This window comes from Erinaceus europaeus, chromosome 11, assembly GCF_950295315.1.
Source record: "Erinaceus europaeus chromosome 11, mEriEur2.1, whole genome shotgun sequence".
NCBI lineage: Eukaryota > Metazoa > Chordata > Mammalia > Eulipotyphla > Erinaceidae > Erinaceus > Erinaceus europaeus.
Window position 1 is genome coordinate 104214025 of NC_080172.1, and position 12985 is coordinate 104227009.

The following is a 12985-nucleotide window of genomic DNA, read 5'->3' on the forward strand; positions in this document are numbered from 1 at the left end:
TTTTTCATCCACTAGCCTTTCTTTCAGTGTTCTGTTATTTCAATATTTTACTTTTTTGTTCTCATAGTGGCACATAATGAAATATGTGTTTCGTTTTATCTTTTTCCATCAAGGGGACATACTCTTCACAGGATGTTCTTAGAAATTGTTCAGTGTTGGGAGTTCAGTGTTGAGGCTCCAGGGCACATTGGTGAGGTCATCTGCCCAGGGAAGTCAGATGCAAGATTTTAAAAGAGGCAGCAGACAGTAACTAAAATAAGTTGGAGACCCAGTCCACTACTGTTGATTGACTTGTCGGTTGGATTGTAGATGTGGTGTACAGAAACTTATCACAGGCAGATAAGAAAGTACAGATTTGATAACAACTGCCTTATAAATCAATCATCTCAATAAAATGAATTAAAAGGAGTGTCATGTCAGTGTCTCTTAAATATTTTGTTTACAAAAGAAAGAGATATAGCCTAGCCGAAATGTATTATTTTTATCCTAGTACCATAAATGAAAAAAAATAATGTAAGTTTATCCATTAGAAAATAATGTCTACTCATCTTTATCTTTCTGACTTAGCTCACTTAACAGAATTCCTTCTAGCTCTGTCCAAGATGGGTCAGAGAAGGTGGGTTCATTGTTCTTGATAGCTGCATAGTATTCCATTTTGTGTATATATACCACAGCTTTCTCAGCCACTCATCTGTTGTTGGGCACCTGGGTGGCTTCCAGGTTTTAGCTATTATGAATTGTGCTGCTATGAACATAGGAGTACACACTTCTTTTTGATTGGGTGTTATGGAGTCCTTGGGGTATAACCCCAGGAGAGGAATTACTGGATCATATGGAAGATGATCCCACTCATCAACAGAAGTTGAGTAAGAAGATCTGAAAGGGAAACTAAAAGCAGGATCTGACCAAATTGTAAGTAGGGCACCAAAGTAAAAACCCTGTGGTGAGGGGTAGACATGCAGCTTCCTGGGCCAGTGGGGGGTGGGAGTGGGTGGGAGGGATGGGTCACAGTCATTTGGTGGTGGGAATGGTGTTTATGTACACTCCTAGTAAAATGTAGTCATATAAATCACTAGTTAATTAATACAAGAGGGGGAAAATTAATTGTATGTCTCAAAGTTTTTCAAAATACAAACTGAATCTTTTTAATATATAGGCTGTGTAATTGATAAGCAGACTCTCTCAAAAGCCTAGACCAAGTAGATCAGAAGCAACCAATAGCACAGCTATATACAAGATACTGGGTACTGTACAGCAAACCCTAACAAAAGGACTTTTCAAAGTTAACCCAATTACCAAATAATATGATGATAACATTAACTATAGATTGTCTTTTTGAACCCTAAGGCAGCAGGAACCTCACATCTCCACTATAGAGGCTCTACTTCCCCCAGTCCTGGACACATTGGATAGGGCCCGCTTTCCCGTATGCCTCTCCCAATCCATATCAAGTAATATTGCATCTGCGGATCACAACCTAACCAACACAACGATTGCCCCCTCAACATGCTTTACTTCAGACTGTGTCCAGACACTTCACTTGTGGAATGACAACCCTTCAGCTTCATTACTCAGTCACCAGGTTCTAGATGTCATCAGGATGCCGGCCAGGCTTCCCTGGACTGAAGATCCCACCAATGTGTCCTGGAGCTCCGCTTCCCCAGAGACCCATCCTACTAGGGAAAGAGAGAGGCAGACTGGGAGTATGGACCGACCAGTCAACGCCCATTTTCAGCGGGGAAGCAATTACAGAAGCCCGACCTTCTACCTTCTGCAACCCACAATGACCCTGGGTCCATGCTCCCAGAGGGATAGAGAGTGGGAAAGCTATCAGGGGAGGGGGTGGGATATGGAGATTGGGTGGTGGGAATTGTGTGGAATTGTACACTCCTACCCTATGGTTTTGTTAATTAATCCTTTCTTAAATTAAAAAAAAGGAAAAAAAAAAAAGAAAAGAATGTCTAAACAGATTGTTATTGAATGACTTCTGTGTAAAGTAATTTGAAAAATGTGAAATACCACAGATTGTACTCAGCCAGTGTTCTTCAAGGAGAAATATTTTTTCTTTCTTTTTATTTATTTTTATTCATAAGAAAGAAACACTGAAAAAAACCATAGGATAAGAGGGGTACAACTCCACACAATTCCCACTACCAGAACTCCATATCCCATCCCATCCCCTGATAGCTTTCCTATTCTTTACCCCTCTGGGAGTATGGACCCAAGGTCATTGTGGAATGCAGTACGTCGAAGATCTGACTTCTATAATTGCTTCCCCGCTGAATAGGGGCATTTACAGGTTGATTCATACTCCCAGTCTGCCTCTCTCTTTCCCTAGTGGGGAAGGGCTCTGGGGAATTGGAGCTCCAGGATACACTGGTGGGGTCATCTGTCCAGGGAAGTCTGGTCGGCATCATGCTAGCATCTGGAGCCTGGTGACTGAAAAGAGAGTTAACATACAATGCCAAACAAACTGTTGACCAATCATGATCCTAAAGGCTGGAATAGTACAGATGAAGAGAGAGTTGGGGGAGTACTCCATTTTGTGGATAACTAGTAGGCATATTTTGGTTATATTCCAAAGGGCCTGTGCCTATACTATTTTTCTTTCTTTTCCCCCCCTGAGCCTGAAATCTGATATGCAGGTGGATCCAAGTTATTGTCTGGGGAGATGATGTCATGGCTGGAAAAAGGGCCAGAAAGCTGGATCAGGGAAGAGAGTAGCTCCCTAATATGAGAAAGGTGTATAAATATTGTTGACTGTAAACCCTATAGATTTGATGTGGTCTGGGACCATATTCAGCTTAAGAGCCTATGTGACCTCTGCATCCCTGTAGATCTAAGCTCACATTCTGTAGTCATGAGTAGGAACATTCCAGGCTGCCCCAATATTGACCTGTCTTCCTCAGGTGTAGCAAAGAGTGTGCTGTCCAGCCTCCTTTCAGAGGATGGAAACTTCTCTACCTTTGTTGATCCAAATTGAGGGCAAGGTCCTATGGTGGCCCCTCAAAGGGGTCTGCTTTGTTGTTCCTGATAGAGATGACTGGTAACAACAGAGAGAGGGATTTATTTGAGGTTTAGGTCTATCATGTCTGTTTGGGAATCTCAGGACTCCCTGAATAGGGACCCAGCTGATGGGGTGGCCTGAGAGTGACTAAAGAGTCATCTTTAAGTATGCCAGTCTCTTGCCTTATTCAGCTTATGCAGACCTTGCTTTCCTAAGATTAGCTTGGAGTGAGTGAGAGAACTGTAATAGGAATTAGGTGAGGAGGGTATCTAAGTCTAATTAGATACTATTTCATTATGAATTTTATACTGACTCACTACAGACTATTGTGTACTTTTGCTTTCAGGTATATATTTTGCCCTGATTTATGCACACATGTGAACATATGCTCTATCTCACAGGACCTGATCTATATCTAGGTTTTGGGACTTCGTTAGGAAGTGAACTACCTGGAATGGAATTAGAAAATACTATGAAAGGAAAGGTCTCACCCAAGTTATGAGGCTGAAGGGTTGACATTCCATACCTGAGGTCTCTGGACACAGTCTGAAGTCAAGCATGCTGAGGTAGTACTCTCTGCATTGATTAGGCTGGGATCAGCAGATGCAGTATCATTTGGTATGAATTGAGAGAAGCATGCAGGGATGCATTGAATCGACCTTCCCGTGTTGCATCCCATGAGTACCCATTCATTGGGGAAACTGACAATCCTTCCTAGCCGACTGAATCCACATGGATCCCAGTCACTTTCAAAGCCAGCAACAAGAAGCTCCTGACAGCTTTCAAGCTGTTGGTCCTGCTCTTTGAGTCCTCCAACTTAATGTTGAGGGGCTGTCCTTTGCCAAACGCGTTCTTATTGGTCAACTGGCGATACAGCATCAGGCAGATGTTATTTGCCTACAAGAAACATATATAGCAGTCGATGAAGCTGCTCGATTCACCATCAGTGGATTCGATTTAATATGCTATAATCTCCATCCTAAACATGGCCGAGCCATCTACGCCAAATCGTATCTTGTGGACGTTTACCATACGGCCTCTTCAACCTTCTACACCTCCATTACTATTGGAACTATTCAGCTCATCAACGTATATAAGCCTCCCAGTGCCTCATGGGATAATGAGGTCCTGCCTAGCCCGAATCACCCAGCCGTTTATGTTGGAGACTTTAATGGTCATCACCAAGACTGGGGATATTCCTCCACTCATGCTGATGGCTCTATCTTAGCCGACTGGGCTTCAGCAAATGACCTTTCCCTATTATATGATCCCAAACAGCCAGGCTCTTTTCACAGTGCTAGATGGAATAAAGACTCGTCACCCAACCTGTGCTGGATTAGCACAGTCAACAGCCAAGCCTTTCCCGCTACCAGACAAGTTCTCAAAGACTTCCCGCACAGTCATCACCGCCCAGCTATCATCCACATTGGTCTCCAGCTCCCACTGATTCTGTGCTCAGAGAAACTAAGATGGAACTTTCGGAAAGCAAACTGGCGTCTGTTCAGTGATCTTATCAACAAATCTATTGCTGCAATTCCAATTAACTGTATCCCCTCTGAAGATTCCTACAGGCACTTCTGCCAAGCCATCTTCAAAGCAGCTTCCCAAGCTATTCCTCGTGGGAGACGTGCTAACTATACGCCTTGTCTTGATGCTGAATGCGAGCAACTACTAAAGCAGTATGATGAGTTGGGCGACCCAGATGTGGCTGACCATCTCATTGCCTCCCTGGATGCAGCACGCCAAGCCTGCTGGCAACAACTCACGGAAAGTCTGAACTTCACCCACTCAAGTAGGAAGGCCTGGAAGCTTCTTCATAGTCTGGGTGCCGGTAAACAACCCTCTCCCATCTCCCATCCTCCCGTATCTCCAAACTCAGTGGCCAGTCACCTAACTCAAGTTGGATGTGCTAAGATTGATCCAGTCTGGAAAAGAGAAATTTCTCATGAGTGGTCATCCCACTTCCGTTTATCTTGTCCATCTCCAAAACTCTCTCCCTTTACACTGTCTGAACTGGAAGACGCTTTGAAGAGGGTTAAACCGGGAACGGCTGCTGGCTATGATAACATCACCCCAGAACTCATTCTTAACTTGTGCCCCACAGCAAAGAAGTGGTTCACTATATTCCTGTCCCACATCTTGGAATCTGAATCTATGCCCAAAATTTGGCCTCATGCGAAGATAATAGCAGTTTTGAAACCAAAGGAAGACCCAACACTGGCCGCCAGCTATAGACCAATTTCTCTCCTCTCTGTGTGTTACAAACTCCTTGAGAGGCTGCTTCTGTCATGTATTTCTCCTCTTACAGAGAAATTCCTATCACCTGCCCAAGCTGGTTTCCGCCCAGGAGGATCTACCTGCAAACAAGTCCTGGCCCTCTCAACTTACATTGAAAACGGATTCCAGAAGAATTTAAAGACGGGTGCTGTCTTTGTTGATCTCACAGCAGCCTAGGACACGGTCTGGCACCGTGGTCTCCTAGTCAAGATCTCAAGATGCCTGCCTCCATGGGTGGCCAACACTATATCGTTTCTTCTCCAAAACAGAAGATTCCGGGTGCATCTGGGTGACAAGTCTAGCAGATAGAGACTTGTCTCAAGTGGCCTTCCCCAGGGCTCTGTTCTGGCTCCTATGCTATTTAATATTTACATCAATGACCTTCCAGAAACTTCTTTAAGGAAGTTCATCAACGCCGATGACATCTGCTGTGCAACTCAGGCATCCAAGTTTGACATCCTTGAGGAAACACTCACAAAAGACATGTCTCTGATATCTGATTACTGTAAAAAATGGCGACTAATCCCTAGTACTGCAAAAACGGTATCATCTGTTTTCCATCTACACCATGCCTCGGCCTCACGTGAGCTTAATGTGCAACTTGACAATAGGAGAATCCAGCATGAAGCTCAGCCAGTCTATCTTGGCATTACTCTCGATTGCACCCTGTCATTTCATGAACATCTCATAAAAACTGCAGCAAAGGTGGGCGCGAGGAATAACATCATTGCAACACTGGCCAGCTCCCCATGGGGGGCGAGCGCTTCCATACTACGATCATCATCTCTGGCATTATGCTATTCCACTGCAGAATACTGTGCCCCAGTATGGTTCCATAGCCCCCATGTCCACTTGGTCGATTGCAAATTATATTCCTCCATGAGGATAATTTCTGGAACCATCCATTCCACCCCGGTTCCATGGCTGCCAGTACTTAGCAACATCGCCCCGCCAGATATTCGTCGGGATGAGACATCATTTAAGTTCATTTCCCACGTCTACGTTTGACCAGACCTGCCAATATACGCGGATATCTTCGCCCACCCTGTACAATGCTTGACATCTCATCACCCAATCTGGTCCCCTACGCCTACACTGAAGTTCTCTGTTCCAGACTCTTGGAAACAGAGTTGGCAGTCAGCTGAGGTAAAGAACAAACACCTCATCACAGACCCCTGCAAGCCTCAACCCGGCTTTGACCTAGCATGTTATGATTGGGCCCTCCTCAATCGCTATCGAAGCTATGTTCCATCGCTGGGGAGCCAGAGGTGACTTGAACTAACCCTGAGGCTACAGACAGACTATGACCCACATAGTCAACGACTGCCACCTCTCCAGATTCAAAGGAGGTCTCAAAACTTTACATCAGGTTCAACCTGATGCTGTTGACTGGCTACAGAAGAAGGGTAAACGCCAGAAGAAGAAGCATGCAGGAAAGTGAGCCCCACCCTAGAGATACCAGGACTGGGGGAAATATAGGCTCTATAGAGAAGTCAGAGAAGACTCCCTTTCTTACCACTCAGTGACCAATCATGCCTCTATGGGAAGATGACTTGTAACCTGATATTTTTCTTTTATATGGTAGAAGAAAATATACTTGTTCAGTCATCTATTACTGCCATGAACTAAAGTACTGCAGGTGAACTATTAGGATCTTTTTTATAATAATAAGTTGCACAGTACAATTTGCAAAAAACCTACAACTACCTGATCATACTTAATTCTCACAAAAACCTGAGGAGCAGGTTTCATTGTTAGCATTTTTTCAGATGAAGAAATGAAGTCAAAGAGATCAGCAACAGTGGATTCTGTATGACCAGGAAAATTAAATGGCAGTACTAAAAGTCTCAAGTCCTAATGTTGCATATCACTATCTCCTATACCAAATCATTTCATTGTAACTGTCCTTGCTTTATTTACTTGACAAAGTAAAATAAAATATACTAATTATTTCATATCTACTTGAGTAACTTCGGCAATGGGAAAATTATCACCATTTAAAGAAAACCTTTCTATTTTTCAATAGTCTCGTTATTAGAATGGTCTTAGCCCTGATTCCAAATTCACCTCTTCACCACTTCTACTAATTATTTCTCATATCCATTTCTTTCCTCCTCACTTTTCAAGTGAACAACTTCCAAATCACGCTATTGATTTGCCTCTTTTCTAGAAGCTATTTTTCCCCCAAAATACTCAATTATTTTTATCCCGTGCATCATCCATGATTTTAACTTGTGCCTAATATAGTCTTACAGTATTGAACTTGTTTTTTTTAATATTTTCCCTTTTGTTGCCCTTGTTGATTTTATTGTAGTTATTATTGTTGTCATTGTTAGATAGTCCAGAGAGAAATGGAGAGAGGAAGGGAAGACAGAGAGGGGGAGAGAAAGATAGACACCTGCAGACCTGCTTCACTGCTTGTGAAGCGACTCCCCTGCAGGTGGGGAGCCAGAGGCTCAAACCGGGATCCTTAAGCCAATCCTTGTGCTTCACGCCACATGCGCTTAACCCACTGCGCTACCGCCCAACTCCCTGAACTTGGTTTTATTCCTAGCTGTATCTCCTACTAGTTTATTCATTTCTCTGGTGAAGGTATGATATTATTGACAGTCTTTTTTGTTCCCTTCCCTTTACACTGTAGCATATATTTGGTACATAAAAAATTACTTGACATACACACAGAAATAAGACACCAGGTATGTCATATGACCTAGAATGAAACCATCCCAGACTGGAACTCCAGCACCACATAAAAAGACCAATTAGGGGCTGAGGGAGGGAAAATGATGCAGCCCATTAAGTTCACAAACATAGTACTATGCACAAGAACCTGTTTAAGGACTCAGGTGTGAGTCCCCAACCCCCACCTGCAGCCAGGATGCCTCACAAGTGGTGACACAGGTCTGCAGGTGACACAGGTCTGTAGGTGTCTACCCTTCTCTAGCCCTATATGTCTCTCCCTTCTTAATTTCGTCCTGTCTTATTAAATAAAAATATGGGGAAACAATGGCCTTTGGATGCAGTGGATTCTTAGTGCTCTCACCAAGCCCCAGCAAGAACCATGGAGGCAAAAATAAATATACATATATATAATAGATAGATAGATAGATAGATAGATGGGTGTGCAATGGCTTCCAAGCTGCGGTGTCTACACTCTTTCTGTATCTCCTTTTATCTATTTGCCTCTATCTGAATGAAAAAGTAGCCTGTGAGCAGTGAAGTCAAACACAAATATGGCCTCAGCTCTTGAAAATTTTGTTTTTAATATATAACCTGTTATATTAGTAGACTAAAATAGAGACAAGTTGTTATCTACTTCTTTATTTCACTTTCTAAAGCCAAATTAAGTTGGTAGAGTCCAACTTAATCATTTATTCAGTTAGGGTTATGTTTATCATAAAGGTGTCCTGATTCACAGAGAAGAAGGAGCCACTGCTACCCACCAACTCATGGCAGAATCTAAAGAGATTTCACATGGGAGATGACGTTTACAGGTCATATTATTGAAAAAGCCAAGGAAGACATTTGGGCAGGTAAAAATGACAATTTTATTAGGTTCCTGGAAGCTACAATATCAGCTTGACTTTCAAGTCTTAGGGCCAATAAGTAAAACTAAGTTACACGGAGAATAGGTGAAAGAGGAAAAGGCCTCACAGTAGCCACACAGCATGGGTTAGTTTCTAACATAAGTCTGTCCTTCAGTAATTATCTTCCAAGTGCATGTATCCCAAAGAGACCAGATCACAAGAGAAGCCTGTTTTTCAGTTATCAAATTATGATGATCCATTTATTTTCTCTGCTAATGCTAAAATGATGTCTATCTTTCCCTAGTGGGGTAGGGTTCAGGAGAGGTGAGGTTTCAGGACACATTGGTGTGGTCATCTGCCCGGGAAAAGCCAGGATGACATCATAGTAGTTTCTGCAATTTGGTGACTGAAAGGTGGTAAGATATAAAACAGGAAAAATTGGGAGTCGAGTGGTAGCGCAGCGGGTTAAGCGCACGTGGAGCGAAGCGCAAGGACCGGTGTAAGGATCCCTGTTGGAGCCCCCAGCTCCCCACCTGCATGGGAGTCTTAACAAACTGTGAAGCAGGTCTGCAAGTGTATATCTTTCTCTCTCCTCTCTGTCTTCCCCTCCTCTCCATTTCTCTCTGTCCCATCCAACAACAAGGACATCAATAACAACAACAGTAATAACTATAATAATAAAACAAGGACAACAAAAGGAAATAAATAAAAATTTTAAAAAAGATAAAGCAATTAAAAAAATAAAACAGGAAAAATTGTTTAAAAACAGTAACCTCAAATGTTAGAATAAATCAAATGAAACTGGAGGTCTTCATGTGGAAAGAAGCCAGGAATTTTGTTTTAGTTATGTTCCAATGGGCCCATTGAGTATGAGTGGAGAAGGAAGCAAGGAAAGTCTGGCAAGTGACATGGGAGGAGATCAATAGCTGAGGTAATCTACTGTAATCCATTAATCTTCCCAATAAAATAAAAGATGTTTTCTTCTAATTTCACTACTGTCAAACCACATCTTAGCTACCTTGTGTCTGTGGAGTTAACTTTTGATCTTTATGTAAAGGACGTTGTGTGATTTTGTGTGCCATATCTTACTGTTAGTGTTATCATTCTCCCTTTTGTCAAAATCAGATTCTATATTCTCATGACCGGTGAATGTGACAAATATACAGGAGCCCTTCTGTCCCAGAGATTCATGCTAGGAAAAGGCAGGTAGGTGGGTAAGATTAGGGGAGCAGAATCCTAGAATGGATAAAGCCCTGAGTTTAATACCTAGGAAGCACGTCATAGCAATAAGAAAGAAAACATAAAATAAAATGAGAAGAGACGGAGGAGAGAAGGGGAGAAGAATGGAAGGGAGGGAAGAATAAAGAATGGTTTAAGTAGTGGAGTGTTGTTCTGTACACCTCCCTGTCCCTGTCCCCACTCCCTCCCCCGCAACACACAGATTCTTGAAAAAGGGAGAAGGGCTCATCAAAAAGCAAAGCAAACACTAACCTTTCCCTTGGCTTATTAACATTATCTACTGAGGGGAACATTGTGATGATTCCACCGAAACTTTCCCTTGAAGTCTGTGTTACATGAAAAATAAGTAAATAGACCTCAAGAGTATACCAAAAAGTCACTCAGAGCTTCAGTAAAACACTTTTTTTTTTTCCCTAGAGCAGATGTGGAGATTTTTTTTCCCTTTAGTGGGGATATATTTTTTTTATCACATTGACATTTAGTTTATTAGAGCTAAGTTTATAAGACCAGTTCCTGAAGAGCTTTTACCTAAATCAGTTGCCATTTTATATAGATAAGATGGGAAACTGCTGAAGAAATATGACTTTCCCCTTCCAAGCTTATTCAAAATAAAATCACATCAATTCTTTACCATCAGAAAGAAGCCTATTTTTACATCAGACTTTTTGGAAAACAGGCATGGCCAGAAACAGGTTAAATTTAGGCTACACACTATATTTTCTTATTCAGATTTTGAATTAATCTTTACTTTATAAGTAGGAAAGAACATACAAGTATTTATAATCTCTATATTACAGTTGAAAAATGACTAGTCATGTTTTTAAAGATGTAAACAAGAAAGGGAAAAATATACTTGGAGGTAGCACAGTGGATAAAATGTTGAACTCTGAAACATGAGGTCCTGGGTTCAATACATAGCACTCATGTGCCACAGTCATATCCCTACCATCATTAACTGATAAATATTTTTTTAAAAAAGAGAAAAGATAACTGTATGCATATAGAGGTATATATACAAAACTATTTGTATATGGAGGCAGGGTAGTGGCATACCTGGTTAAGAGCACACAATACTCTGTGCAAGGACCCACTCAAGGGTCTGGGTTTAAGCCCTTGTCTCCTCACCTACATGGAAGTGTCCCACAAGTGGTGAAGCAGGCCTGTGGGTATCTATCTTTCCCTTTCTGTCTCCCCTCCCCTTTCAATTTCTCTCTGTCCTATCGCATTATAAAATAGGGGAAAAGTTGCCTACAGAAGCAATGGATTCATAGTACAGGCACTGAGCCCCAGTGATAACCCTGAAGCCAAAATAAATAATAAATAAAATAGAAAAGAAAGAAAGAAAGAATACTTGTGTAAGCACATCTAAATGACTTCAAGATTTGTGTCTCATATATGCCTTTGGATCTGTATTCAGTAAGTGTCACAAACAACAGAACTAACTTCTAATTTCAAACTTCTGTGGCATGTTCCCATGCACAAGGAAGCTCAATGCCAGTTATTTTGCTCACATGATATTATTGATAGAGGTATTTTATACTCATTTTCACACCCAAAGAAAACTGAGCTCCAAAAGTTTCAAGTAACTTGCCAATTCTATATAATGGTTTCTGGTAGAGCCAAGTGTTTCTTGCTTGCAAACTTCTTTTCTCATTAATAAACTGAAAACATAAGATGAAGAATTTTGCTAAGGAGGTACATTTTTTGTTTCAAAAATAAAGCAACATATTTAGCTTAAGTCACTGAGGAAAAATTAACTCTTTATTTGCTTTGCAATAATATGAATTCTTGGGTAGAATTTAAATAAGCACATCAATATTGTATGCTTTGAATAGCTCACCTCTTGCCAGTCATATCTCTCATACAGAAACATAGTTAAAAATCATTTATTAAAGACACGGAGAAAACTGTCCACTTACTGAGCACATGTCACCATATTGGTAGGTATAGAATAATGACCATCTCTATTGCATTAATCATTAATACAATTTAGTAATGTGTGCACTCTTGCTGACACCCCACTGCCCAGCCCCAATAATATAATTTGGAAAGAGTCTCATGCTGTTATACTGGGTCAGGGAAAATGAGCTGGTGCTTGGGAAGGGGAAAGGATTAGAAAAGTGAGCATACAGGTTCAAGGTCAAATAGATCATTCCAGATATTGATGAAAGGTTTTGTGTGAGACATGAGAAGTGGGATTTAATAACATAAAAACCAAAACTACAACAACAACAGTTCAGAAAATCTAGTCACAATTGCACGTGTTCTAATTCTTTAGCCTCTGAAGTACACTGATTCCAAACTCCCTGTCTCCTAACCAAAGAACCACTGCAAATTGTGTATCTACGTCCAAAACAATGTCTAAGAAAAATCAGAAAGGGATGGTGTCACAGTATGATTTGACTTTCAGTACAATATGCAAAAAATATATTTGATTGTGCACTACTTACTGTGATGTGATTTTAAAGAGAAACAGTAGGAGGGAAATCACAGGAGGAAAAGAGGTCTTGGAGTCAAAATGAAACTTACTAGAATCAAGCAAAATATTTTCCATGTGATTGGGTTACATAATTCCTCTCTTAAATTGCGGGCTCCTTGGACCCTGTATGTCAAAGGTACTTTGGAAATGTTGTTGGCTTAATCAACAAATAGCTTGTATGAGATGGAAGAAAAAGAGATCTGTTTTAGAAGAGGGGCCGAGAGGGAAATTTTCTTTTGCATGATGAATCACTTGCTTCACAGTTTCTTAGACTGGCCTGAACAGAAATTTTTCATAAAAGAAGGAGGGTTGCCAATCACACAGATGTGATGTCCAAAGATATATGAGATTTGGTATGGGAGATACATGACTGTGTGTGTGATTTCCTTAGTGGGAAGAATTATCAAATTTATGAATATACTGTACTCTATCCCCCACACATAAGAGAAATCTGAA

General features: G+C 41.2%; 1 long non-coding RNA gene across 1 annotated transcript; it reads right to left on the bottom strand.

Moving 5' to 3' along the window:
• Window positions 1-2058: 2058 nt before the first annotated feature.
• Window positions 2059-3639, bottom strand: LOC132541255 (uncharacterized). Its single transcript, XR_009552422.1, has 2 exons — window positions 3499-3639; window positions 2059-2439 (listed from the first exon to the last, which is right to left on the bottom strand). It is a non-coding gene; the product is annotated as an uncharacterized LOC132541255 (long non-coding RNA).
• Between the last annotated feature and the right edge of the window lie 9346 nt (window positions 3640-12985).